Below are 26,465 nucleotides of genomic sequence, written 5' to 3' on the forward strand. Positions count from 1 at the left end.
TAAGAGTTTGAAGGCTTCCATATTAGGTAACGAGGGTTGCAGGCAGGGTCAGAATCTTCCACCAACTCATCTCACCTCCTTTCTCTGTCATCCCGGGAGTACAGCACAATCTGCTCAGCAGACCAAGCGTTTCACCCAGAAAATATACGGTCAATTCACTTCAGAGCCTCAACGGGGAGCGAGATCAATATTAACAGTCATAATAATTCTAATAATCCTTGCATTTGATAGGGGGCCTTATCTCGCATTGAGATGGCTCGCACGTTCACCTACAAAAATGTACAGTCACTACACGTCACAGTAAGCACTTTGCGATGTCCCCCTCCCCTGTGAAAGGCACTAGATGCAAGGATTAGTAGTATGTATCTATCTACTGAGTTAGCTGCTCTCAGCCAGGGAAGCAAATGAGAGAATCATCCAATGTTCTCATCTCTGATCACTTGTCCAGCGATTCCTTCTGCCCGTGTTTTCAGCCACTATCCCCCAAATCCCTGGAACTCCTTGTCTCAATCCCTCCATCTTGTCCCTTCTTTGCCCGTCCTCAAATCGCACCTGAAGATTACCCTCTTCGGTCGTGCCCTCGGTCACCTCCCTTCCCTTTCCAGCTCGACTTCAAACCACTCCCCCGTGAAGCGCTCTGAGACGCTACCCATACGAGGGGCACGATATCAGGGCAAGTTGTTGTTGTAAGAGTTTGCTTGCAAAAATATACTCAGTGCACTTGTCAATAAATCGCTGCAAAGCGCTCGAAGGTGCTTTGATGTTATAGATGTGATGGATTGTACGTACATTTGATGCTGTGTCAAATACAAGGGTCACTTATTGTTAATTTTCTATGATACAAGATCAAGCAGTTCGCACACACACACACGCGCCCGAGTTAGGCTCTGTGAACAAGACACATTGCCGTTGTTATTACATTACAGCGAGACCCAAAACATATGTTTGTTTTTGTGAAACAGATTTGGATTGAGATATAGCGCTCTATGATTCAGGACGGCCAAAGAGGTCTTGTGGAAACACGTATTTTACAAGAAAGCCTCGCAGTAACACCGGCAGCTAAGAGAGGATGATATTTGTCATGCCCTGTGACCCCCCCCCCTACCCCCCGCCCCCACTCGCTGAGCGGAGAGTGAAGAGTAACAGTGAGTCCCAAACCAATTGGTTTAGCATCAGGAGAAAGTGCCACGGGCCAGCTCTTTCTCTCTCTCTCTCTCTCTTTCGCTCCGTCTTTATTAGGGATTTATTGTGCTGTGTATTTTTACTGGCTCCAAGTGATTAGCCGTGGGCTTGTTTGTTATGACAAGGCCTTGTGTATAGAAGCTCGTACAGAATGCAGAAACTTTATACACAGAAAGATATTCGCCGGCGTTACATCATACAGTGGGCGTGGAATATCGGCTGCTGAGCTCAGATAGGAAAACAGTGAAATCTTTGCTCCCACTCTCTCCCTTCCACCTACTCTCTCTCACACCATCGCTCCCTTCCAAACTCTCTCTCCCTCACAACCCTCTCTCTCATCCTCTCACCATCTCTCTCTCACCCCCTCTTTCCCTCACACCTACTCTCCCCGACACAGCCCCTCTCACTATGGTCACCTCCTCTTTCTCCCCAGCTCGGACTCAAACCTGCTCCGTAGATAAACTCTCCCTGTGTGAAGGGCGCTATATGAATGCAAGTTGTTGATCTTTATCTTCATCTGAGCCTTTCGTGTGACCTTACGATGTAAGACAAGCCCTGATCACATCAAACTTCCAGTGAGGGTCATTCATAATAGTAATAGTAATTAGAAGTGAGAATCACGGCTGATTGATTTCCTCTCTGTAGCCCAAGGACACCGATGGTAATAGTCAGGTTCCCCTCCGCTGTGGCTAAGATGGTGTAACGCAGCACAGTACAAACCCTGAACCCAGGACATGAGGTGCTGGGCTCAATGCCACGCTACTTGCTCTGTGTAACCACCGAGCCGGTGGGATTTGGAATTTCCTGTTCCAGAATCTTTCCCTTTTAAGATCAAAAATATTTCTCTGATATTATACAATTATTTTAAAATTATTTACAGCTGTATAGTTTGCTGAAATTAATAATTCTTATGGAAAAGTCAACTAAAATCCTTAACTACGCCCATTAGCTTCAAATGTCCCGCCACGTCTCTGAAGCAGATCTGATCGGAGAAGTGACGTACTTTTGTACAACTTGGACTCCTTATTCACGGGATCACAAGAGAAGTTCACATGATACCTTCTGTCCATATGATCTCACGTTCCAGAATTCCCTCTGTACCATCCTCCCGTTTCAACAACAACAACAACAACAACTTGCATTTATACAGCATCCTTCACACAGGGTAGATTCCCGTAGCACTTGACAGTGGTGGAATCTGACCCAAACTTATTTATCCCTTGAATACAGTCTCACCAAATGCACTTCCAGTAGAAACACTCAACAATTGACGAACTGTTTCCTCAAAATCCATTCCCCTCCCTGATCTCACAATAGACGTCGGAATCACCGGCATCTACAACTCTCCTGGACTTCATTTTTTATTTATTGTTTGTAGTTTCAAGTCGTGCAAATAAAACTGTGCTTTAATCAGCAGTTTTGAAGGCAATGTGTGCTTTTAATTATTTATCCTATTTTTTTTGTTCAGGTAGTTTTACTGTTAAATTTCAGGCTAAAGGGTTGCAGCGATAGGTGCGAGAGAGAGAGAGAGAGACTGTGTGTGAGGTGGAGTGAATTAATCACGGAGTAACAGGTAAACAGGACAGGACTTGGGATCTGACTGATTCTGAGGCGGAGAGAGTGACAGAGAAAGAAAGAAAAAGAAAAACAGAGGTAGCATCCTGGAGCGCTTGACAGTGGTGCAGTCTGACACCGAGCCAGGGGGGAGAGGGAGGGGGGGAGGGAGGTGGGCCATAAGCACGATCAAAAAGAAAGGTCTTCAGGCAGGATTTGAAGGGAGGGAGGGAAGGAGGGGGCAATGCGGAGGAATTGAAGGAGACAGACACTGAGATAGTCTCTGCTTCGAGCACAGTGAGTGAGCCTTGAGCCTTTAGACAGGCAGCAAGCAGCAGCCTGTAAACCCGCTAATGATGACTTTACTGCGAGGCTGACTGTATGTAGTCTTTGTTGAAGCCCTTTTGCCGACATCTGGTTTCTCTTAGAGCAGAGGAGAGACTGAAATAATGTTTTTCACCCCTCCGTCTCGGATCGCTATAAATTATGGCATCGCCACCGTTAGTTTGCCAGCGTGAAGCGCCTGTTGCTGTTTAAGCTGCTGCCTGTGTTGGTCAGTGTGCATTACAGTACTCACACGCCGCTTGTTTAACAGTGACAGCAGCTGCGAGCGAGAGCAAGGCACAGAGGCTCAGAAACACACTCACCAACTCGTACACTCGCAGCCGAACACAGGCTGGGGACCTGGACTAGCTCTACTGGAAACGTGCAAAGTCATCGGGAACTCGCTGTCTCCATTGTACGGTAAGTGCCTATTTATCTCATTATATATACTGTATATTATATATATATATATATATATACAGGGTAACCAAAAAGTCATGTTATCTAAACTATTATCTAAAAAAAAATCATTGTTTCTTTAAGACTTATTAGACATTGTAATAGTATCATGACTTTTTGGACACCCCGTGTGTATATAGCCTGACATAAGGCTCTGAGTCAAAACATCTGGACATTGTATGACTATATCTGACCAGACCCGGGTTATCAGTGAGTGAGTGAGTGAGTGAGTGAGTGAGTGAGTGAGTGAGTGGGTGGGTGAGTGGGTGGGTGGGTGGGTGCGTGGGTGGGTGAGTGGGTGGGTGGGTGGGTGGGTGAGTGAGCGAGCGAGCAGCCTGCCCTGTTAATAGGCTGTATCTTAAGGTGTGTACAGTATTTATTCAGGCACCACTGAATCCCTTTGGCATTTGGCTATGTCGGGAGGATGAAGCAAGGGCTTGTTTATTTGTTTTTATGTATATTGATTGTGTTCCTGGGATGGGATGGGATATTCCCAGTAGGAAGCCCGGTGTTGGGAGCTGGTGTGTGTGTGTGTGACACAGCTCAGGCAGGGGTGGGGGTGCAGGCAGAGCACTGGGCACTCACATACACACAGGCTGGACATCGCTGAGAGTCAGCTTATGTGTCGCTCAACAAAAAGGAATTGAAATTTAGCCGCATTTTCCTCCAAATAATATGCTCCCCATAAACCCCCCCACCCCACACACACACATACACACACACCCCACACACGCGCACGCACACCAAACCCGGAAAGTTAAATCTTTCTGGATTAACTTTGAATTAGATCAGTCTCTGCTGACAGTTTCAGGGTCTCACTGTAAAGCGTTACAGAATATAAACCGCGGGATTTTTTTTCAACCGCAACTCCCTCTACTGTATCCCTTTCTGATTTGCCTGCAGATTATGTGTGTTTCATCGTAATGTTCATTCTGTTAGGTTTAAACCGTGCAGTGGTTAGCGTGTTCGCCTAGCAAACGAGCGGACCTGATTTCAGTTCCCGGGCGGGAGGGTGAAACCTTAAGCAAGTTTCCTTACTTCACCCGCCTCTGTTTATCAAGTCGGAACCCGGTGTTTTGGTCGATTGGCCGATCGCTTTCTGTGGGTAATAATCCCTCCAAAAAAAAAAAAGAGAATTTAGTCACTCAATCCACGACTGTTTGCGGGACGCCGCTGTGGGTGCAGTCGTTTCGCCTGCCTTAAGTGATCCCGTTCAAAAATCGTGCACATTCCACTTCATGCAAATGTGTGGCATTGCAAACGCTATGTGGGTCTGGGTCACAAAATACACAGTCAAATCCACTTGACAATGTATTCCGTGAAGCGCTTTGAGACGCCTCAATGACGTGATGAGGCGCTCTATCCAACGCAAGGATTATTATTATTTTTAATATACCATACAGCATGATAGGATTAACGATGGAAGGCTGGATGTCCTGGTTGCTCTCGGTCACACACACAGCAGTGTCACGTGTCTGTCTGTCTTTGCCCCTGTGCTACTGACCTTTCACACAATACCTGGCTTCTCCACTAAGAATGATTAACTGGTCACAAGGGAAATTATGGGCAAAGCACAAGCTTATTTGAATGACTTTCTGATGGCTTATTTCCACCCACAATATACACAGTCAACTCACTTTACAATATATCCTGTGAAGCGCTTTGAGACGCCTGAACAACGTGATAAGGCGCTATATCAAATGCAAGGATTATTATTATTATTATTATTTCAGCAGGACTGTGTGCTTTGTCACCCCAAATCTCTCTGTAAAATAAAATGCAAAACTACTGCATATTCACTGGTAGGTGAGTCAGAGGGCCATTTTTGAAAATTGTTTCCAAAAAAAAACAAAGGGAAAAGTTAGGAGAAATATTTTGCACTGAGAATCATGAGGATGCGTAGAACCAAAAGCAGTGGTCGAAGCAGATTCCGTACTTGGTTTTAAAAGACAAGTATTTTAAGGATACACTGTATGTGTTAAGGGGTGTGAGAAAAGAGCAGGTGGGTGGAATTCTCCCTCAGAGAGCTGGAGTAGACTTCATAGGCCAAGTCACCTGCCTCCTGAGCGTAAAAAGGCTATGATTCTATATAAATCAATTTCATATCAGATTTTCTCCACTCCTCTCTTTCTCATGCGGAAGGTGCAGACTTGTACTAGAGTTTGGTTCTACTAGTGCCAGGTACCTTCCAACACCTTGCCCAACACTTGAGTGTTAGCTAGCCTCTCCCTAGTTAGAAATGTCAGGCTTTTATAATTAATAATAAAATAATCCTTGCATTTGATACAGCGCCTTATCACATCTTCGAGACGTCTCAAAGCTCTTCACTGCACCCAATGCCTACTGTATACAGTGAATTGACTGTATACTTTGTGGGCGAAATATGAATAAGAATTCATAACGCGGAAACAAAAAAAAAGGGGAAACACAAGAGGACGTCTTCGAAGAAAAAAAAAACATGGAATCGGTTATACGTTTGAATTTTGGACAAAAGATTTCATGACCTTCGGAACATTTTACTGGAGAAAGGTAAACCAGCTGTAATAAGCTGTTCTTCCAGTCAGTGTAGTGCGTTTCGATATGCTTTTGTCCCCCAACCGGTAATTTATTTTAAAAAAAACAACGGCAACGACTTGCATTTCTATAGCCCCCTCCACACAGGGTAGCGTCTCGGAAAGCTTTGAATTTCTCATTTAAATTCAACAAAAAGGGAGCTGGCACATGCTTCTTGCTGGGTGTGGGCTGTTGCTGGTGCAGATCAGCTGCTGTGTTAAAGCACATCAGAGCAACTGCACTTCAAAGGTGTTGTGCCAAAGTCTTTTGAGGCATTTCGCTGCGATAAGGTGATGTGTCGAGTACACAGAGTATTACATCAGGCTGTAAGCTGGCATCTTGTGCCCGCTGGGTGTGGGCAGGGCGAGGAGACATGGTGAAATGGTATTTACCAAATGAGAGCAAAGCAGGGTGTCCTGACACTACCGTGCCCTGTGGCTATAATGCAGACACGGTTTCCATCTTCATCGTATCTAAACAAGTAGAAAGACATGAATGAAGTGGCTTTTCAGTGAATGCCTGTGTGACCCATCCAGTGATGTGGCGAGCACTCGGTACAGGTTTGCGTTGGTAAACTGAGCTACAGCCGAATGGTGTTGTGGGTGTCAAAGAGCAAGGGCAGCATCAAAGAGAACGAGAACCATAGCTGTAAACTGCAGTAATCAGTGGCGAACCTTTAGGGGAGTACAAAACAGAGAGTCTAAATGCCAATAAATAGAGAGAGAGAGACGGTGAAGGGAGGAGAGGGGAGAGAGAAAGAAAAGGGAGAGAGAAAGAGAGAGACGGTAGAAAAAGAAGCCAAACTGAGGAACCGGAGAAGGAGGGAAATCAGAAGAAAAATGTGATGGAGAACGTTGAGATGACGTTCCAAAACAAATCAGAGCAGGAGAAGGAAAGAGAGATAGAGAGCAGTAAGAACATTCACAGCGGAACGGAGAGAGATAGAGGACAGAGAGGCCGACTGCAGTGTGAGCAGGGCACACATTCCAGCTCCCAGCAGTAGGTAACATATCAATGAGTGTGTCAGCAATTGCTCTGACTGCTGCTACGCATCAATACAATGGAAACCAGCCAAACCCAGTGAAAATCACTCTCTTCTGAGGATGAAAATGTACAGCTCCTGAACTCAGCAATATCAGCCGCCAGACGCTTACCAATCGCTCACCAATACAGGCAAGTTGTTCCTTTGCTTTTTAAGATACAGGGTGACCAAAAATTTGTGATACCATCACAATGTCTCATCAAGGGGAACCCGGTTGTTAGACGACTGGTGGATCGCTTTTCCAGGGGTTAATACTCCCTTCAAAATAAATAAAAGCAATAGTTTGCTTACTCAATCCACGACTGTTTGTGGGGACGCTGCTGTGCGCAATTGTGGCTGCTGCGTTTCGCCCACAAAATATACATTCAGTTCACTTTACAGTATATTCCGTGAAGCGCTTTGAGATGTCTCAAAAAAAACGTGATAAGGTGCTATATCAAATGCAAGGATTATTATTGTTATTATCATCCTGCATTTTGTATGATTCAGATGTTGTATGTGCATTTAAATGAATTTTAAGCAACTAAGAGCTGAGGGTTATATTCTTTATATAATGCTGTCGCAGCTTGACATAATTATGATAATTATGCTTGCATTCGACACAGGATCAAAATGTGTCCCAAGCGCTTCACTGGAAATTGCTGTCAAGTGTAGTGACTGCGTTTGTAGAAGAATCGGGAGGGATAGAGAATAGAGAGGACGGCACTGTGTTAGGCTGTAAACTGCTGTGCCCTGAAATGGCAGCAAATAAACCTCAATTGCCATTCACCACACAGCAGGCACCAAATCTCAGCTGGACTTTACAACAGAGTGGAGTAAGAATTAGGAAAGTTGCCCCTTCCGCTGCCACTCTTCTGCACTTCCTGGGGTTTACTTGTAGAGCAGGGTTGATAGGGAACAACACCCTTCAGTCCTGCCAACGTGGAGACAACAAGAAGTGCGATAGCCGTCGGCAGAAATCAATCGCGGAATTTCAGCTTCTTTTCCACTCGACAATACTGTTTCGCTTCTCAAGTATTGGCTCAAATGGAAACTGACTGCGCCGAGTTTGGGAGATTTAATACAGTCTGACTGTCTGTCTCGCAAAGAGCTGTGAGAAGCGAGATATTATGTCAAGGCATCCCGGAGATGTGGAGAGATGAAATACAGCTGGCCTCCGCTTGCTTGGCTGATCAGCTTTTACTAACTGGATTTGAGCAGTGCGCCCACTGACTTAGCTCCGAGTCTCATTCTTCTTTAATCGGCTGCTCTGTCCCATGACAGAACCTGACAAGGTGCAGTTCAATTCCCTCATTCAACTGGCTTTCTCTGGTCAGATGGCTGGAGCGAGGAATCAGAAGATTAGCAGCAGATCTCATAAGGCCTATAAAAATGAGGCAGTTACTGTACCAGAACACAATTGGACTCTCCTCGTTTGATCCTCGCCTGAAAGGTTCACAAAGAAGACATACATGCCTTTTGGACAAGTTAATAAACCACTCTTCCCCTCCCTCTCCCCCTCCTCCCAAACCCAGCAGAAGCTTCACACTATTAATGTTCTTACGTTTCCAGCAGAATGTTTCAAATACTCAGGTGCCTGCTTTCTTTTACATGCGCACATACTTATTTTCTCATTAAAACGCTCATTTTGTCAGTGGCTCAGTGTTGATGTTGTGGCACTGAGCTGTACACATCCAGAACATAACATACAGACCGGTTATGTACAGGAAATGGCAATTAGACAAAGTGAATCTATCCTTCTGCTCCCGAATAGCTCATATTTTCACTATTTTCGCCAATTCTTCTGGTACGAGAATGTATTTTGTTGCCTTTTGAACTCATTTTCTAACAATTCTATTGCTTTCCTCCTGTGTTTTGCCCATAAAATACACTCAATCCACTTCACAGTATATCTCATGAAGCGCTTTGAGCTGACTCAGTGATGTGATAAGACGCTATCACAAATGCAAGGATTATTACGATTATTATTATTATTATCTAATAGGTGACCAGACACCTTGTGTTAACCAACAGTAGGGGACCGGATTTTCCCGATGGAGACTTGGTGCTGGAGAGAATGATAATTATAATAGGTGGAATTTCAAAAGAAATATTTTTGGATTCCTGCCCAGGGCCCTCACTATCCCAGAGCCAACAATCAAAAAGGGTGCAGGTACCCGCAGACACCAGAGAGGGGAATGATAGGCACAATCCGGAGCTGGAGCTCACCTGCTGCCGCGTGGAGAGTTTTCCCAATCAAACAAAATAAATAATGATGAGAATAAATAATAATAATAACCCTTGCGTTTGAAGTAGCGCCTTATCGTGTTTTCGAGACATCTCAAAGCGCTTCACAAATAAATAAACAAACAAACAAACACGGCTTTGAACCCCAGCGCACACTCTGGGTCGGCAAATCTTGGCTTTTGCCAACCTGCAAGCTTCCCAAGATGCTCCCGAATTGGTTAAGCAGCATGTGTCCCTCCAGAGAAAGTTTGCCTATTCCATACCTCTCCATGTGTAAGTGGCATTCACACACACACACACACAAACACACACACACACAAACACACACACACACACACACACAGAGAGATACATACAACTCTCAGTCTGGTTTCAATACTCGGTCTGTGATGGGTTTCCGCAGATGTCAAAGATGTCCAATCTGATGAAAGAAACAGATTCATTGCGTTATTCTGATTCCTGGTTGAAAATAGCCGATCGCAAAATTCGAAGCTGGAAATTTGTGGATCCCAAGGTGGCAAAGTCTGGGCAAAGGTGGCAAGCTCACCGTGAGGTCCATACTTGTGTATTGGAGGTGGCAATAAATCTGGTTGTCAAACATTGCAAATTAACCCCTATGATATCTGAGGAGCTAAGGGAAAGATTGGCCAAGGGTTCTTTCTACTCATGATGGTTGATTGTTATCAAGTGACTCCTGCTGGAAAGCACTTGTGTGTAGAATTCAAGTGAGGACAGGACAGGATTGGACTTGGATGGGATGCCCCCATAGTTAAGTGACTTGTCGACACTCGCCATCCAGGCTCCCAGGAAAACAATGGCTTTGGATCAGATTACACATGGTGTCCGTAGAATCTTGCCCCAGCAAGAAAGAAAAAAACATTTCTAGCACTCTTTCAAGTTGCAACCTCTCAAAGCGCTGTATAGTTACTATCAAGTGTAGTAACTATTTCTGGAGCAAAAGGGCCCACTCTCCGGAAAGATGGGAGATCATGAGCAACAAACGAGAGAGAAAAAAAAAACATCTATTCATGACCGTTGCACTGAAACCGAGTAGTAGCGAGGAGAGCTCAGGGTTAAAGTGCTTTTATTCCGAGACACTTCAGAAAGCATGCTCCGTCAGTCTCTGTGTGTCACACCTCCTCACAGAGAGGTATTAATCACAGAATCGCTTTCACAGATCGCACATGACAGAATGCTGGCAAGCCTTGCTCGTGTTTAACTCAGATCATTTGACTTTGTCGCTTTAACCCTGTAGAACCCGCTGGATCTGTTCGCAGTGCACAGGAGAAGCAGTGAGAAATTTTGCCAGAGATTTTCAATGAAATCCAGTAACTAAACACAACGGATCTTGTGTTTAGTTACTGGATTTTCGCCCACAAGACACAGTCACTACACTTTACAGTGTATCTTGTGAAGCGCCTTGGAGACCTCTCGAAGACGTAATAAGGCGCTGGATCAAACGCAAGGATAATTATTGTTACCTTTCGGTTGATAGTGGCGACAATAAGCAGCCTGTGAACACGTTACCTTTCAAACCCAGCAGCGGGGGAACGTTAGTGAACACGAAGGCAGGAAGGAGTAGTCTTGGGTGCAGTGGGAATGAGATTCAGATCAAATCCCTCTCACAACGTGGTTCTTGGGAGCTGATCACTGTGCGTATTAGATTGTATCCCTCTTATTATGCGTCTGCTTTGGAGATTGGCAGCGAGTGCACTTAGCCGAGTAGGTTTTATCACGACTTACTTGTCAAGCGACTGCCAAGATGGAGAAAGGCGAATCAGATGGCCCTCGGTCTTCTCTCGCCGAGCAAATTAATAATAATAATAATAATAATAATAAAATTCTCATGTTCTTATGCAACCTTTGCTCGTTCCAGCACCTCAGACAGCCAATGTCCACATAATTCAAAGTAGTAGCAAACACAGAAGGAGGCCATTTAGCCCATCTTGCCTGAGCCATTATTGCTCTCTGCTTCAACCATATCATCAATCCACGACTCTTTATTGAAAAAGTATTTAAACCTGCCATGTCGGCTCACTTTGCTTTTCTAAATTAGAGTTCTTTCTTCTTGCGTAGACTATAATTATTGCGAAACATGTTATTCGGCTTGGCTCTTGAAATCGTGACACATTTTAAATGAACATCGAGCATTCTTTCCTGTGGTGGATGGTGGCAATTTCATGCTGAGTTGTGTTGCTTGCCATGAAGCTCGGAAGGAGTTCCTGGTACCAGCTCTCCAACTAACAAGGGCTCACTCAGCCTGTACTTGTCAGATGAGTAATGAACATCTAATTATCCTCCTTTGAGCGGAGATAAGACAATCTCTTTGGGGCTGAGCTGGTTCCAAGGTGGCATCTGTCGCAATGGAATATTGCGATCCTCTACAGTGATCTCTGTCATCTGATTCCTGAGCCAAATGGGTCAACAGTACTCTATCTGTAGATGATAGACTAATCCATTTGGTTTGTCAGCAGGAATTGGAAGAGCAGACCAGTCAATGGGGGTAAGGATTCTTTCTGTTTAGCTCCTGATAAAACCCTGACAGGTATAGTGGTGTAAATTGGATAGGATGCAGGAGGTTTACCAGATACTGCTTCACAATGGGAAGCTGTGCATTTTTTTTCTCTCTGGTTAAACTCCAGTGCGTAATCTGGGGCCCCCAAGTCTTGGCTCCTGGTGACCTGCACGGGATCAGGTGAGTGGGGCGTGTTCCCTCCGGGGAGAGAGTGCGCATTGCACATCAGGCAGACATTTCCACAGGTTTGAGGAACTCTTGAGTAGTTTGGTTTGGATACACTTTAAGCCTGGCAATGGGTTACCACAGGTATCAGACACCCGGCTGACCAAAAAAACAGGGATAGCTACAGCTGATAGCTGTATCACTGTAGCCGTACAAAAACAGTGTAACTTTTGTAATAATAATAATAATAATCCTTATACTCTTATTCTGCGCTTAAAGGGGCTCGGGGTTATCGGGAGTAGATGTTAAATGTAGCAATAACAATAATTGGTGCATCTGATATAGTCCATGATGCTGAAATGTTCGAAAAGCTTCACAGATAATAATAATCCTGGCATTTGATACAGCGCCTCATCACGTCTTCGAGACGTCTCGAAGCGCTTCACAGAATATACTGTAAAGTGAACTGACTGTATATTTTGTGGGCGAAACACCACAGTAAGGGACATAAGCAGCCGAGGAACTTTGCACTTTTCAAGCCCATGGGAAAACTCTCGCTCTGGTGTCCAATATCCTTACTGTAGCACATGATCAGATTGCACTCAGTAATCCTTGTAGAGCCAGACTGCTCTGTGTAAGATGACTTTGACTCCTTGGAGGCTCTGAACATGCCTGAACTATACATGGGTAAATGGACAGGACACTGGACTCATTAAACACGCGGTTTAATGGAATACCGGGACAACACCAGGACGGGCAGTCTACAGGTTGAGGTCATCTGAACTTCTCTTTGGGATCTTGACAGTGAAATGGAAGTGATGATTCGTTAAATGGTTCCGTTCAAAAAAATCGTATACGTTCCGTTTCGTGTGTGGAACGGAATTACAAATTCTACGTGGTCCGCGTCACAAAATACACAGTCAGTTCGCTTTCCAGTACATTCCGTGAAGAGCTTTGAGACGTCTCGAAAACGTGATAAGGCGCTGTATCAAATGCAAGGATTATTATCATTATCAGCATTTTACAAAACCAAGCTAAACACTGTAGATTGATGGTCGGATCGTGCCTGAGCCATACATTTTTTTATTTGTAAGGAGAGATGAGCTGGATGGTACTAATGATTAATGACCTCAGGTGCCACCTCAAGACTCACTGCTCTCCCTCCGAACCACAATGACCGCACACACACAGCGACCGCTGTTCACGGGGCTGTTGAGATGGTCATCATCGGCGTATTAAGTTGCATTCTTGTAGACGTGGAGAGAGGTGATGAGAAACAGACCCGTGTTGTGAGAAGAGCAGTGGAATTTCAGAACTCTTTAGGTTGAAATAAAGGTCACAAACCGTAACTTAAACTTCATGGTAAAGTATGAACAAGTCCCGTCATTATTCTCATTGATCACAAGTGGGGGAAGGAAGTTTACGACTTGTTTCAAAGTGTCTTCTTCTTTCCTCACCTGTTCCCCCGGCAATGCCAGTTAACCAGAGAAGTTGGATTGGCTGCTTTGCACGTCCAGGTGTCAGCTTGGCTCATTGGGTTAGCACTCTCTCACCTGTGTCAGAAGGTCCTGAGTTCAAGCACTGGGTTAGGTCTTGAGCGCGGAGCCCAGGCTGACACTCCAGTTCTGTTTTGTTAAAGGTGCTGCCCTTCAGATAAGATTTCAAACCCAGGTTTCTTCGGGTGTGTGGTAAAGATCACTATTTGAATAAAGAAGGCAATTTTCCCGATGTTTTAGCCAATAATCTTACAGGAAAGAATGATTGCGTGAAAGTCGAGGACTTTATGTGCAGGATGGCTGCCACAGTATATACTTCTGATTTTTGTCACATCTTCAGTCATTCTCAGAGACACTGGTTCCAGTGGGAACCAATCCTAATGGGTAAAGGAACCATCAAGTTCGGGAATGGAGTAAAGACATTGCAAGTTCAAATATTTTCTAAGCTAAATTTAAACCAATTTTTCTACTGGGATTCCACTCACCCAGCCTGTGTCTGAGATCACTTTCAGGTTGCTGAATGATGACATTTTTCTCAGGTCTTCTATCCATTAACAGCCTTCAGTGCAATCATTAAATGAAAGGAGATAAGATGCAGCTGCTGTGATGTTTCAGGAGTCCAGGCCGACTGTTTTATGAGACAAACAGCCTCGTGTACAGTACATCGAAGGGAACAAGCTTCCTCTGTATCACAGATCTTCCATTTGATTCAAATGATTGGTCTTTGAGCCTTTAACTGTTCATCAGCTGTCAACACAATCTGTTCTTTGGGGACTAGGATTTTCTCCTTTCAAAGTAACTTTGTACTTGCTTCTATTCCTAAGGTGCCTCTCTCTCTCATCTCAGATGTCTGAAAGCTCTCAACATTCAGCCTTTTTCTTTGGAACAGCCCATCTGTGCTTATGTTATGCGTTTAGTATATGGTAAGCTATTCTGAATTCGTTCTAGAGGTCAACCAAGTCAAGGACAGAAGCAACACAACAGTTTTTTTCAATTGCTTAAAAAATGGGACGCAAATATGTGGCCACGTTATCAAACATACTCCTCTGAAGACTCCGTTGATGAATGGCAGTTTGTAAGAGATTTTTGCCAAACTAGGAAGTACAGATATGTGGACATTAGATCCTTGAAATTCCACCTGGTCTTTAAGGTGATTAAGTCCGTATTTTAAAATTAAGATTGTGCAGAGTTTGGGAAAGTTCTTAAACGCAGTCTTAATTTAGAAATCAGTTTTCAACTTGTATTTATATAGTGCACGTCAGGGAGGATGTCCCAAGGTGTTGGACAGTGAAGGGTTTGCAACCTGAGATGGGGGCTAGGGTCAAGAGAGGTGGAGGACAAGGAGGTGGAGGTGGGAAGCTGATTGAAAGCATGGAGCAAGAGGGCTTTAAAGGTGAATCAGGCTCAGCTGCGATGTCTCTTTCATTTGGGTTGCTATCTGCAATTGGTCCTGCAGTTTCTCTACACTACCAAGACCCAAAATAGCCTCAGGACTCTGTGCATCTTTATGAATGTCTCCCAGAAACATCCATCATCATTCAGGACGCATAAGAACAATTTTCCCACCTCCTCCCTCCTACCCGGTGGTCTGCACCTGCAGACCTTTCAGTCGGAGGGCAATTGGAAGCCATCATAAATCTTTGTCAGCCACTGGGGACACCAGCATATGTGAGGTGTTAGGGTCAGGAGTAGGTGAGCATTACTGTCACAACACAGATCAAAGGAAAGTGATTTTTTTTTTGCAAGCGTTCGACATTCCTGAGCACAGTTGTCAATAACAATTAGATTTCTGATGAAATTAACCCAAAAGGCATAGTCGTGTTGGAAATGCAACTGATCAACATCATCCTTTGAGTTTAATAGATATTACCAGGGAATGAGGAATGTCAGTTATGAAGAGGGACTTGAGAAGTTGAGGTTTTTTTCCACTAGAGATGAGGAGGTCAAAGAGTAACTACAGAGCAACTCATGGATGTGTTGATCCAATATCTCAGATGGGACGTCAACAGAGAGCCTCCCAAAATAGACGAATTCCAGGTTGTCAGATTGCTTCTTACATCACTCGCTGTCCAAGTGCACCGTGCACAAGAGCATCGCCAACATCACTTCCGTCGCGAAGGAAATATGTCGGAAGTGACGCCGATGGCAACCAAATGACCTGAAAGTCTACCACTGTTTAGCTGATCGGTGTAACGATTGTCAATCCACAATACTGGTGTATGAAATAATTCCTTTATCCTCAATTCACAACAATCCAACGATCCCAACAAACAACAACTCGCAGGATTCCCTTTTATACTTCCTGCCTGTATTTCATTGGCTTTTTTCTTAATTGCCTTTTACAAAGGATGGCCACTTACTTGCCTGTGGACTGTAGTTCAGCACAAGTTAATAACTTCGGAAGAGGAGCGATAACTTCAAATATCTGCTATGATGGAGCAGATTGTCTTTGTAATTTCTGAATTTGTTGCATTTCATTTTCTTTTCCTGTTTCCGCGCTGTAACCGTCTGTAATTCTATGTAAGGAAATTCTATGCAATTCTTACTACACCCCCATACGCGCACACACATACCCCCACACACACACACACGCAGACAGAGTTCCATATACATTACTCCCTCATACAGACAGATACACATAACAGACTCCCCCCACCACCCCCTCCAAACTCCTGCCACAAAACACTCACATACATAGATCACACAAAGATGATTACTATTTAAACAGGTGTTTAAGAAAGAGCCCCACAAAGATTGCTGGTGTGTAGTGAACCTTATTTGGTTTGCTTGCTGGACTGGAGGAGGAGGGCCGGTTAATACTGTAGTATACAGTCTGTCACACAGCCTGTGCCAGCTGTATTGTGTTATCAGGAGAGAAGAAAGCCTTGCATGCATTGTGATCCTTGCACACATATTTCAAATAACACCGCACGTGAATGGACAGTCGTGACCAGATGTCGCTGCCCAGGTGCTGTCCCGGCCTGTCTCTCCTGATTTACAGCAAGCGACCCGCTATATATCGCAGCCCTTCAGAGAACGAGCAGCGCATTGACGGGTTTCAATTTATTGGCTAAAGTGGGGACAGGAGGGGAGTCAATTGTGCAGCAGCATCTGGGATTTGCATCATTAAAAATACCCAGAAAAGCTTTCTGGTAAAGTAATACCTTCTTGGAGGTGTCCAGTTATACGTGTCCAGGGCGCGAATCCTGACCCAATAACAGTGTCGGTGGCTGACTTAAAGCTGGTCACGACAATCCATCTGAAAAGTAGCGCCTTAGAAGCGGAACTTACCTCTCTGTTGGTAAGTTGGAATCATTCTGTTTGTCATCAATGGGAGCCGCTCAGAGGGACCTCTGATGCCTTGCACATTGCTTACCTCACTTATAGAGGGATCGTATAAAACACTCTCCCTGTAACGTACCCTTCACTGTAACCCTCTTGTTACAACACACATGGCTCCCTCGCCAATAGAGGAAACCTATAATAAAACACCTTGTTTACCGCGGCACATAGCACAGTCCCAGCCAGCATCTATTCTTAGTTTAATCCATGGTAAGTGGGTAATTGGGAATAGATTGCAGCACATGTAATCTAAACTCTAGACTCCAGACAAACATGTACAACCTTCTCCCCCCCCCCCAACGCTCTGGGCTGACTCTCCATCACCAGCAAAGCCTGAGCTTGTAGTGTTTGAGCTGAGTTTCTAAGGTACGAGGTTTAATCTGTGCCGAATCAACTGATTACGAACCAGGGCAGTGGTAGAGGTGCTACATTTGGCCTCAGTGTCTGTGGACCAGAAAAGTTTGTCAGCAATCCTCTCCTGATTTTCATCCAGTGACCTCCTGCTCGAAAGGGCAAGAGTCAACGGAGGGCAAGATTGAACTGGGTGGGATGTTCTCTGTAATCACATTACCTGTCGATACTCGGTGTCTCGTCGAACACAACTGGGGTATGAGAGGATGGGCTGTAATTAACAATAGGCAGCACCGTACAGAGAGAAAATTAAACAGCAAAAAAGACAGACACAAGTTTTGCCAGGATCTAACGCAAGCAAATTGTTCCCTTAGCTCTGCTAAGATGCTGAACTGGAATAATGTAGAAAATCACAGCTCTATTCCAATCCATACTTTATTCACAATTCGTGAATGTGAAACATTCGTTTGTGAAACATAAAAATAGTTTTTTTGACAATTATTTGTCGGAGGCTCATCCGCATATCTCTCTTCAGCCCTAAGTAAAGCTAACAGCAGGTGATTGTTAGGTGAGGAAAGGTAAGTTGGAGGGACCATGTTCGGCAGACTGTGTCTGGGCAGAACGAGAGGAGGGGAGGGAGATGGAGGATGATAGCGGAGAGGAACGCGCACGCGCAGGAGCTCTCAACCCCAGAGGCTCAGGCAGGCTGTGGGATGTATCAGAAGTTGGAATAGACAGAGAAAATGGATGGTAAATGGTGGCTTAGATGACCACTGACCACTGTTGTGAAGTAAAAATTAAATCAATTAAATAAAAAGCAAAGCCAACGCTGACAGGTAGGGTGGACGGTGATCAGTTGGACAGAGAGTGTACCTGGGATACTGGGCGATGTGCAATGCAGGAGCCATATTCGTACAGCTCTACAGCTGAAGAATAATAACCCAGTGAAGAGCGCTTTGAGACGTCTCAATCAGGTGGTAAGGCGCTATATCAAATGCAAGGATTATTATTGTTATTATTGCTATTTTGTGAATTAGCATTGCCGTCGACTTCCTGCCCCAGAAATAGATCGAGTGTGAAAGTACTTGCCCCTGGGTCAGTGTGGCACACTTCCAGCTGTGGAAGGACTCTGCCCGCTTGTGCGAATGGGATTACTATATACATTAATTAGTACAGCACATTAGCACCCGCAACCCCATCGCTAGATCTGAATCGAATGTCTGAGAACTGTAAGAGGAGACCGTCCAGCAATTACTAACTGTTCGCACGGTGAGGCGTCTTTTTTGAAAAAAATGATTTGTACCTGTGGATAGAATTACAAGCGTGATCCTGTGCCTGACTTGTCCTCGCACTCCTGCAGGTAGCAACAGCAACATCTAATCTCCTGGCTCTTTGATGTCCCGGAACTATTTCGAACTCAAATCCCAGAGCTGTTCTAAGTGTGCATTTTTGGAGGACGGGACTAATAGGCGAGAGAGGCTGGAGTTAAGGAGGTCAGGGAAGAGTGACTGATAATCTTTCATTCGAGGCTGGCCTCAGCCTGCTTCAATTGGATGGAACTCAGGGCCCCAGGATAGCAGGCTTCAATCCCCTGAAGCGAACGCAGGAGCTGTCAGTCTTTCCGAATACCTCAGCATCTTCAAAAGCAAAGGCTTGGCTTCATGCTGTTGCCTCTTGTCTGCCTCCCAGAAGGCAATGTTCAGACAAGAGAAAAGTCATTAAACGCAAAGAAAAAAGAAAAAAAAAATAGGTCATTTGAAGACTTGACAAGAGCGAGCACGGCATCCTCAAGGCACTCAGGCCAGAACCTTAATAATAATAATCCTTGCATTTGATCCGGTGCTTCATCACGACTCCCAGACATCTCGAAGTGCTTCGCAGAATGTACTGTACAGTTAATCTGACTGTATATTTTGCGGGCAGCCAACTGCGCACAGCAACGTCCCACAAGATTGAGTGACCAAATTGTTATTGTTGAAATATTGGACAGATATTTATACCTTAAATAGTAGAACGCCAGAATAACATTCCCCCCCCACCCACCCACCACCCCCCATAAGGTATCACTGTTACTGCCCTGATACTAACTCTGCTTCTCCAGTGCCCAGTACTACACCCACAGTGACAAGCGATAGGTGTTACCTTGGTTGAGTTACTAACCGTCTCGCCTCCGAGTCAAAAGATTATCCAGGCTGCCATTTAATTGCAATATTGGGAAAATACTTCTCTGTTGGAAATACCGTCCTTCAGATGAGATAGACTTTAAATACAGACCATACAGCCAATTCACTTTACAGTATGTTCTGTGAAGCGCTTTGAGACGTCTCGAAAACATGATAAGACGCTGTATCAAATGCGAGGATTATAATTATCTGTGAAGCTTTTTGAAACACTTCAAAAATCATAGATTATAACAGATGCACCGATTATTGTTATTGCTAAATTTACTCCTGATAACACTGAGCCCTTTTAAGTGCAGAATAGGAATATATTACCCACTTTATTTCTTGCAATGCTGTGCTGTATATAGAATAAGCAAATGTTACTTTATCCCTTCATTTACTTTGATGTCTTTTAGAGCTAAGAGCCTGTATCGCAGTCCTGTCGCTTGGTTTAATTCCACTGAAACCTGATAAGATTCATTAATGGCAAAAGCCTTAAAAAACAGGCAGTATTCATACTCATTCCCGGAGTAAACACCCCCTTTGTCAGCACAGTGATGCATAAAGATTTTTTTCTATGACAAACAGATGATGGGGATGGGGAAAGATTCCTGACACTTCCTGCTGTCGTGGAAACGGTTTTAAATCGTTTAACTTTCTGGCGGGGATGGGATGGTGGTGGGGGTGGGGGGGGGATTTGTGGGTGTGTGTGTGTGGTGGGGCGCAAAGTGATAGATCCTCTCAAATGTCGAGGGAAAAGCTGCTCACTGTCTGCAGGCAGCGAGACAGCTTTGGATACACAAATTCTCATAGCACGATGGGCTTTGGTGATCGTTCCGTTGTTGTGTTGCTGCTTATAAGACAGTTCTACGGCTGTTTTCCCTGTCTCATCTGCAATACAGTGTCGGCCTGCCTCCCTATTGTCAGGAGGCTATCCCGCAGGCCCCATCTAGTGCTGCCGGAGTCAATATTCTGATGTTCATTATGCAGTGAATGCAGTGTGTGTCCAATCGACATGGTGACCCATGGAAGATGCGTGGCACAGGAGTGTGTGAACAGGGAGCTCTCCGCACTGCTGAGCACTGGGAATCGTCTGACTGCTAAAATAAGGCCTGAGGGACCTTTGAAGAGAAACTATTTACAAATGTCTACCGTGCCTCACAAAGCAGAGACCGGACGGTTTGTGCTGTTCTGTTTCAAACCCACGCAGTCTATTGTCCCCTTAAAAAAAAAATGCGGTCACTTTTTTTTTAATATAAATTCACCTCCTCTTCGGGAAGGAGCTGACGCATGCTGGGGTGCCGTTCCTCAGACGCCAGTCACCCTCTGGTATCTCACCCAAGCGGCCATTCTTCTTGTGTGAGTCCAGACAGTGAGTGTCGACGGGCTATTCAGCTGGGAACGAGGGGGATGAAACAGGCGAGGCCGGTTCTGCTCTCACCCGGTCCACTCGCCCGCTCTTTCCAATTAGGAAAGCAGCCCCTCCTTAAGCAAGGCTGCCCCCCCACCCAAGATCAGCCAAATGAGATTTGTACAGTGCCTTTCATTTGTACGTCGCGAGGACATCCCAAGCCACTGGACAGTCAGGGATTGGGATGAAAGGTGCGACTTTACCTGTGAGGGTTTTTGCCTTGCAGGGTTAACAAGAGCTGAGTGGGAAGAATCCTTGCCCCAGTCTGCCCCTGCGAGTCCGGCCCATGAGCCTGGCTTGCTGGGCTGTCATCAATGGTGTGCTATGCTACAGCGCTGCACTGTTGGAGTTGCCGTCATTTGAATGAGAGGTTAAAATCAGAGTCACAACCGCACGTTCAGATGGAAGTTAAAGATGCCATAATAGCATAACATAACATAACAACATGCAGGAGAACATATCAAAGTGGTTCGCAAAGTTTCTGTGAGGTGTAATAATAATAATAATAATAATCCTTGCATTTGACTCCATAGCATATTAGATTCCATGAGTCGCTGACTTGAAGCTTAATGCCATTTAAGTTATCTCGAAGACATGATAAGGCGTTATATCAAATGCAAGGATTATTATTATTATTATTTATATCTCCTTTCTCCTCAGTCCTTCTAGTCCCACATGATGCAACGGGGCTGTTTTCAGTGCATCAGTGTTTATTTTGTGCAGTTTTTATCTCTGTGTTTATCCTCTGTCCACTTAACCTCCCAGCCTGTATATTGTGCACTTGAGAAAAACTTCCTTAGTCTATTGGGTTTAAATTAAATTCTCACTAACGGATCCAAAATATTATTGTTTTCAGTTTGTTGCTTTGACAGAACCTCGTTCTTAGCAGTCGAAAATTCAAAGATTGTGGAGAAGGGGTAGCCTGAAGCCACACGGTTTGTTAATCAGGTTTCGCAGGTTCTTTCACAGGTCCTGATGAAACCGGAGGGCGAATTCATCGGATGTGGGTTGATTTTAATTGTCTGTTTGCTGAGCTCTTGGCAAAGCCCATTGAGACAAAACAGCGTGGAGGAAGAGCATTGCCAGGAATTTGGCATAGTTGCTTTAAGAAATAACTGTTGGTCAATGGTTTAGCAATAGGTCTTGCAGGTACTGAGATCTAAGTCGTGGACCTAATCCAGAAGCGTAGTTACTGGCATTGTGGAAGCTTTCCAAGACTGGGTTTTAGTTGGATTTGTAGTGGGATTACCCTCTCTCTAGGATGGAGAGAATGCACCATGCTGTTCACTTGGAGAAGAGGAATCAGAACACTCCCACAGCTTCTTCCCAGTCCGACTGCTTCAAGAAGACGTTCAATCACTTCTGGACCTGGAAAGAGAATCCTTGCGGAAATGAGCTAACAGATTCTAATCTCTGAAAACGCACAAAGCAGCTTTAAAAACTGTATGTGGTTTAACGACATGGATCACAGGAAACAAAGAGCTGTGCCTCAGCGCAGAGCTACAGGATAAAGACACATTCAAATAAAGTATTAAAACATAAAGAGCCAGACCACAAAAAGCACTTGTTTAAACCAATCTTAAATCTCCAAACAAAATAATAGTTTGGTCACTCGATCCATGACCGTTTGTGGTACATGGCTGTGTGCAATTGGCTGCCCCATTGGCCTACAAAAATACCCAGTCACTACACTTTGCGGTGTATTCTGTGAAGCGCTTTGAGATGTCTTGAAGCTTGATAAGGAGTTAACTCAAATGCCAGGATTATTATTATTATTACCTTTTGAGTTCTTTCCTTGCTGATGCCTGCCAACCCAGCATATAAGCTGGAGTCAGATGTTATGAAAACAAATACAATACAATTTATGTTTGCGGAGCGCCTTCCACATCGGGAGGTATATCAAAGCACTTAACAACGTGACTGGGCACCCGAGCCGGGGGTGGGAGCCAAGAGGGTAGGGGAGGGGAAGCAGATCGCAATTTTGGGCTCATTTGATTTGATTGCTACCCGAACAGCCGTCAGACAGACCGCTCTGCTCACTTCCTATCAGCCATCGTAGTAAGCAGCCTGAGAGCTCACCTTCGAGTGGATTAACACCAGAATAAGTTTTAGCCGCCTGCTATTTTGCCACCAGACTTTGGAAAGTGAAAGTATTTTCAATGTAACTAAAGCTGACGCATTCCTGGTTTGTGAGCCAAAACAACAGTAAAAAAAATACTGATTTAATCGGTTTAAATCCGGCATCGACTCAATTCTGACATTCTATTGCCAAGCAAGTCACCCTGACGCCCGCTCCGCTTCGAGGAGACACCACTCAACCCGCCTCAACTGTAGCGCTAAAACAAGATAGTTTCAGGCCAGCGAATGATTTCTTTGCTCAATAAGGATCAAATTAAAACAGAACCTCTTAGAAGTTAAGTAAAAGTGGTGGCAGGGTGGCTCAATTGACTAATTCAGAAAGCTTGTGAGCTCAAGCCCCACGTCAGAGCTTTGATTTTGGGTCGTCAAGTCTTGACAGTGATGGGAATGCGTTGCATTGTTGAAGGTGATATCTTTCAGAAGAAACTGAAAACCCATCTGCCTGTCCGTTCGGGTGGATGTTAAAGATCCCAGGGCACCAAAAAAAAAACACAAAGGGAGTTTCTCCCAGGGTCTTGGCCAACCATCCCGCAAATAAAATTCGGCATTCACTTTGTGGATTTTTGTGGGACGTAGCCGTGCACAGACTCTGCCGCGCTCACCTGAAAATGTACAGTCACTGGATTTTGAGGAACTCCCCCTGATGTGCAAGTCGCTAAATCAAATGCAACGATCATTATTTATTAAAAATCTGATTTTCTTTAGCAAAGTTGCTATCACAGGTGGATGGGCAGAGGCAGAGCATCCTCCCAACAACTACCCCCCCCTCGCCCTCCCCCTTAGTCAGTGAATAGCATCGGGAACGGGAGAGAAAACAGTATAAGCATTTGAAGAGTGGAAAGCTTGGAATGAGCAGCAGCCTATCCGCAAACGTTTGCTTTCCCTTCAAGTCTTAACACAGTTAGTAGAGGAATTCGAGCTGAAGTCAGGTCGTAATCTCTTTCATGACTAATCTTTTCTGTCTGAATGAGTCAAACTGAATTTAGAAAACATAGTCCATGCCTCATCACATTAAAATGTCTTCTGTAAATCGTAGCGATTGTGGATTTGTAGATGAAAGCAGCCGCCCATTTGTGCATCGCGATATCCACAAATAGTCATGAGGAGAATAACCAATTTTATCTGAGGAATTGTTGATGAGGACACTGGGAGAAACACCACTTGCTTTTTTTTTCGCGCTGGCGATAGTAGGGTGACTGACACATGCAGAAAACCATCATCATGCCAAGAGTATGAAAAACAGCCAGTTTCATGCATCGCGGCTTTCTGTGTCGGGAATGGAATGCACACTCTCTGCCCAGGAACGCACCCATCTTCCCAAGTTCCCAAATCTATGGGGTGCAGGTTGGCCAGAGTCGAGACTCGGGGGCCCCAGCGTGTGTTGGGATTCTACTGGAGCGTAACCATTGGAAAGCTTCGCCGGACAGCGATATCGATGGCAAACTCTGCGGTTTTAGCTGGTTAGACTCCAGCAGTTACCCCCAACGCACACTCTGGGCTCCCCCCCCCACCCACCCACCCATCCGCCCACCCCCTCCGCCTAAGCCTTGGGTCTTGCCAACCCTGGGACTAATACACTTTCCGGGATTAGGTAAGCAGGGAGCGGCCCTCCAGGGAGCGAGAGAGAGAGGGAGCGAGAGAGAGCGAGAGAGGGAGCGAGGGAGCGAGAGAGGGAGCGAGAGAGGGAGCGAGGGAGCGAGAGAGGGAGCGAGGGAGCGAGAGAGGGAGCGAGCGAGCGCGAGAGAGAGAGGGGGAGCGAGAGAGGGAGCGAGGGAGCGAGAGCGAGAGAGGGAGCGCGAGAGGGAGCGAGGGAGCGAGAGAGGGAGCGAGGGAGCGAGAGAGGGAGCGAGGGAGCGAGAGAGGGAGCGAGAGAGGGAGCGAGAGCGAGAGAGGGAGCGAGGGAGCGAGAGAGGGAGCGAGAGCGAGAGAGGGAGCGAGGGAGCGAGAGAGGGAGCGAGAGCGAGAGAGGGAGCGCTCATTCCATCCCAACAATCCCCCCCCCTGGGATTCCCAGGTCTGGGGTGGGATGCTTGGAATTCTCAGCCCGGTTTGGAGACTCGCGGAGCACGGTGATGGGTTTCCGCACGGGTCAGACACTCGGCTGACCCCCACCCCCACCCTAAAAAAAAGTTGCCCAGGTAGGACCACCCTAACCCCCCCCCCCACCCCTCCCACCCCCAAGCGCTTTGGCTCACAGTGTACACAGGGGTAGTGCTCCCAAGTGATTGACATCCCACCTGCACATGGTCAGGGGCTGGGGGCGGGGCTCCGGTGACGATTGGGGGCGGGGCTCCGGTGACGATGAGGGGGGGCGGGGCGGACTCCGGTGACGTTTGGGGGGGGCGTGGCGCGGCTTGAGCTCTGGTGACGTTTTTTGGGGGGGGGCAGGGCTGGGGCTCTGATAACGGTTAAGGTGGGAGGGAGGCGGGGTTCTGGTGACGGTTAGAAGGGGGCGGGGCTCTGATGACGTTTTGGAGGGGCGGGGCTGGGGCTCTGATAACGGTTAAGGTGGGAAGGGGAGGGGCGGGGCTCTGGTGACGGTTAGGTGGGGGGGCGGGGCTCTGGTGACGGTTAGGTGCGGGGGGGGGGTGGAGGGGCGGGGCTGGCGCCGCTCGCTGAGCGTTGAGAGTGGGGCCCCGCCCTCCCGCCCTCCGCCCTCGCGACCCGGGCGCAGGCGCAGTGCGGCACCGCGCTCGAGCCCCCGGGCAGCCTCGCGCCGCAGTCCATGGAGCGGGGAGATGCGGCCGCTCGGAGCCCGGCTCCTGGGCAGCGACTGCACTGAGCGGTAAGGAAAGGGGGGAGAGAGAGGGAGAGGGAGCGGGGAGGGAGGGAGGGCCGCCCGTCTGAGGCGGCGGTGTGGTGGGGGGGGGGGGAGGGAGGGAGGGCAGCGAGAGCGCGCGCGGCGGAGGCGGCGGCTGCGGCTGAGGGGGGAAAGTCAGTCGGTGCTGGAGCTCAGGTTGCGGTAGGCCCCGGCTTTTTGCTTCAAATTCTCTCTCTCCCCCCCCCCCCACCCCCACCCAGTCCTATTCCACCCCCCCCCACACACACACACACACACACTCCTACGCTCACACACTCCAATGCCCCCCCCCCACACACACACACACACACACCGACCCCCCCACACACACACTCCTATCCCCCCCCACACACACACACACTCCTATCCCCCCCCCACACACACACTCCTATCCCCCCCCACACATACACTCCTATTCCCCCCACACACACTCATATCCCCCCCCACACACACACACTCCTATCCCCCCCACACACCTACCCCCACACATACACTCCTATCCCCCCCACACACACTCATATCCCCCCCCACACACACTCATATCCCCCCCCCACACACACACACTCCTATCCCCCCACACACCTACCCCCACACATACACTCCTTCCCCCCCCCACACACACACACCGACCCCCCCACACACTCACTCCTATCCCCCACACACACACATCCACATACCTTCTCCCCCCACACACACCACCACCCCCCCCCTCGGCTTTCTTTAATGAATGTGCGAGACAAAACT

General features: G+C 46.5%; 1 protein-coding gene across 4 annotated transcripts in view; it reads left to right on the top strand.

Annotated features, from left to right (window-relative positions):
* cdon (cell adhesion associated, oncogene regulated) overlaps window positions 1–26,465 on the top strand; it is a 68,013-nt gene that overhangs the window by 1,744 nt on the left and 39,804 nt on the right. For 3 of the 4 annotated variants that reach the window (XM_042343850.1, XM_042343852.1, XM_042343853.1), the window contains exon 1: window positions 25,645–25,706. The gene's annotated coding sequence lies outside the window, so the exon portion shown is untranslated. Of the gene's footprint in view, window positions 1–3,331; window positions 3,481–25,644; window positions 25,707–26,465 lie in introns of those variants that run through there. The other variant, XM_042343851.1, reaches the window with a different exon arrangement.

This window comes from Callorhinchus milii, unplaced genomic scaffold (assembly GCF_018977255.1).
Source record: "Callorhinchus milii isolate IMCB2004 unplaced genomic scaffold, IMCB_Cmil_1.0 Scaffold25, whole genome shotgun sequence".
NCBI lineage: Eukaryota > Metazoa > Chordata > Chondrichthyes > Chimaeriformes > Callorhinchidae > Callorhinchus > Callorhinchus milii.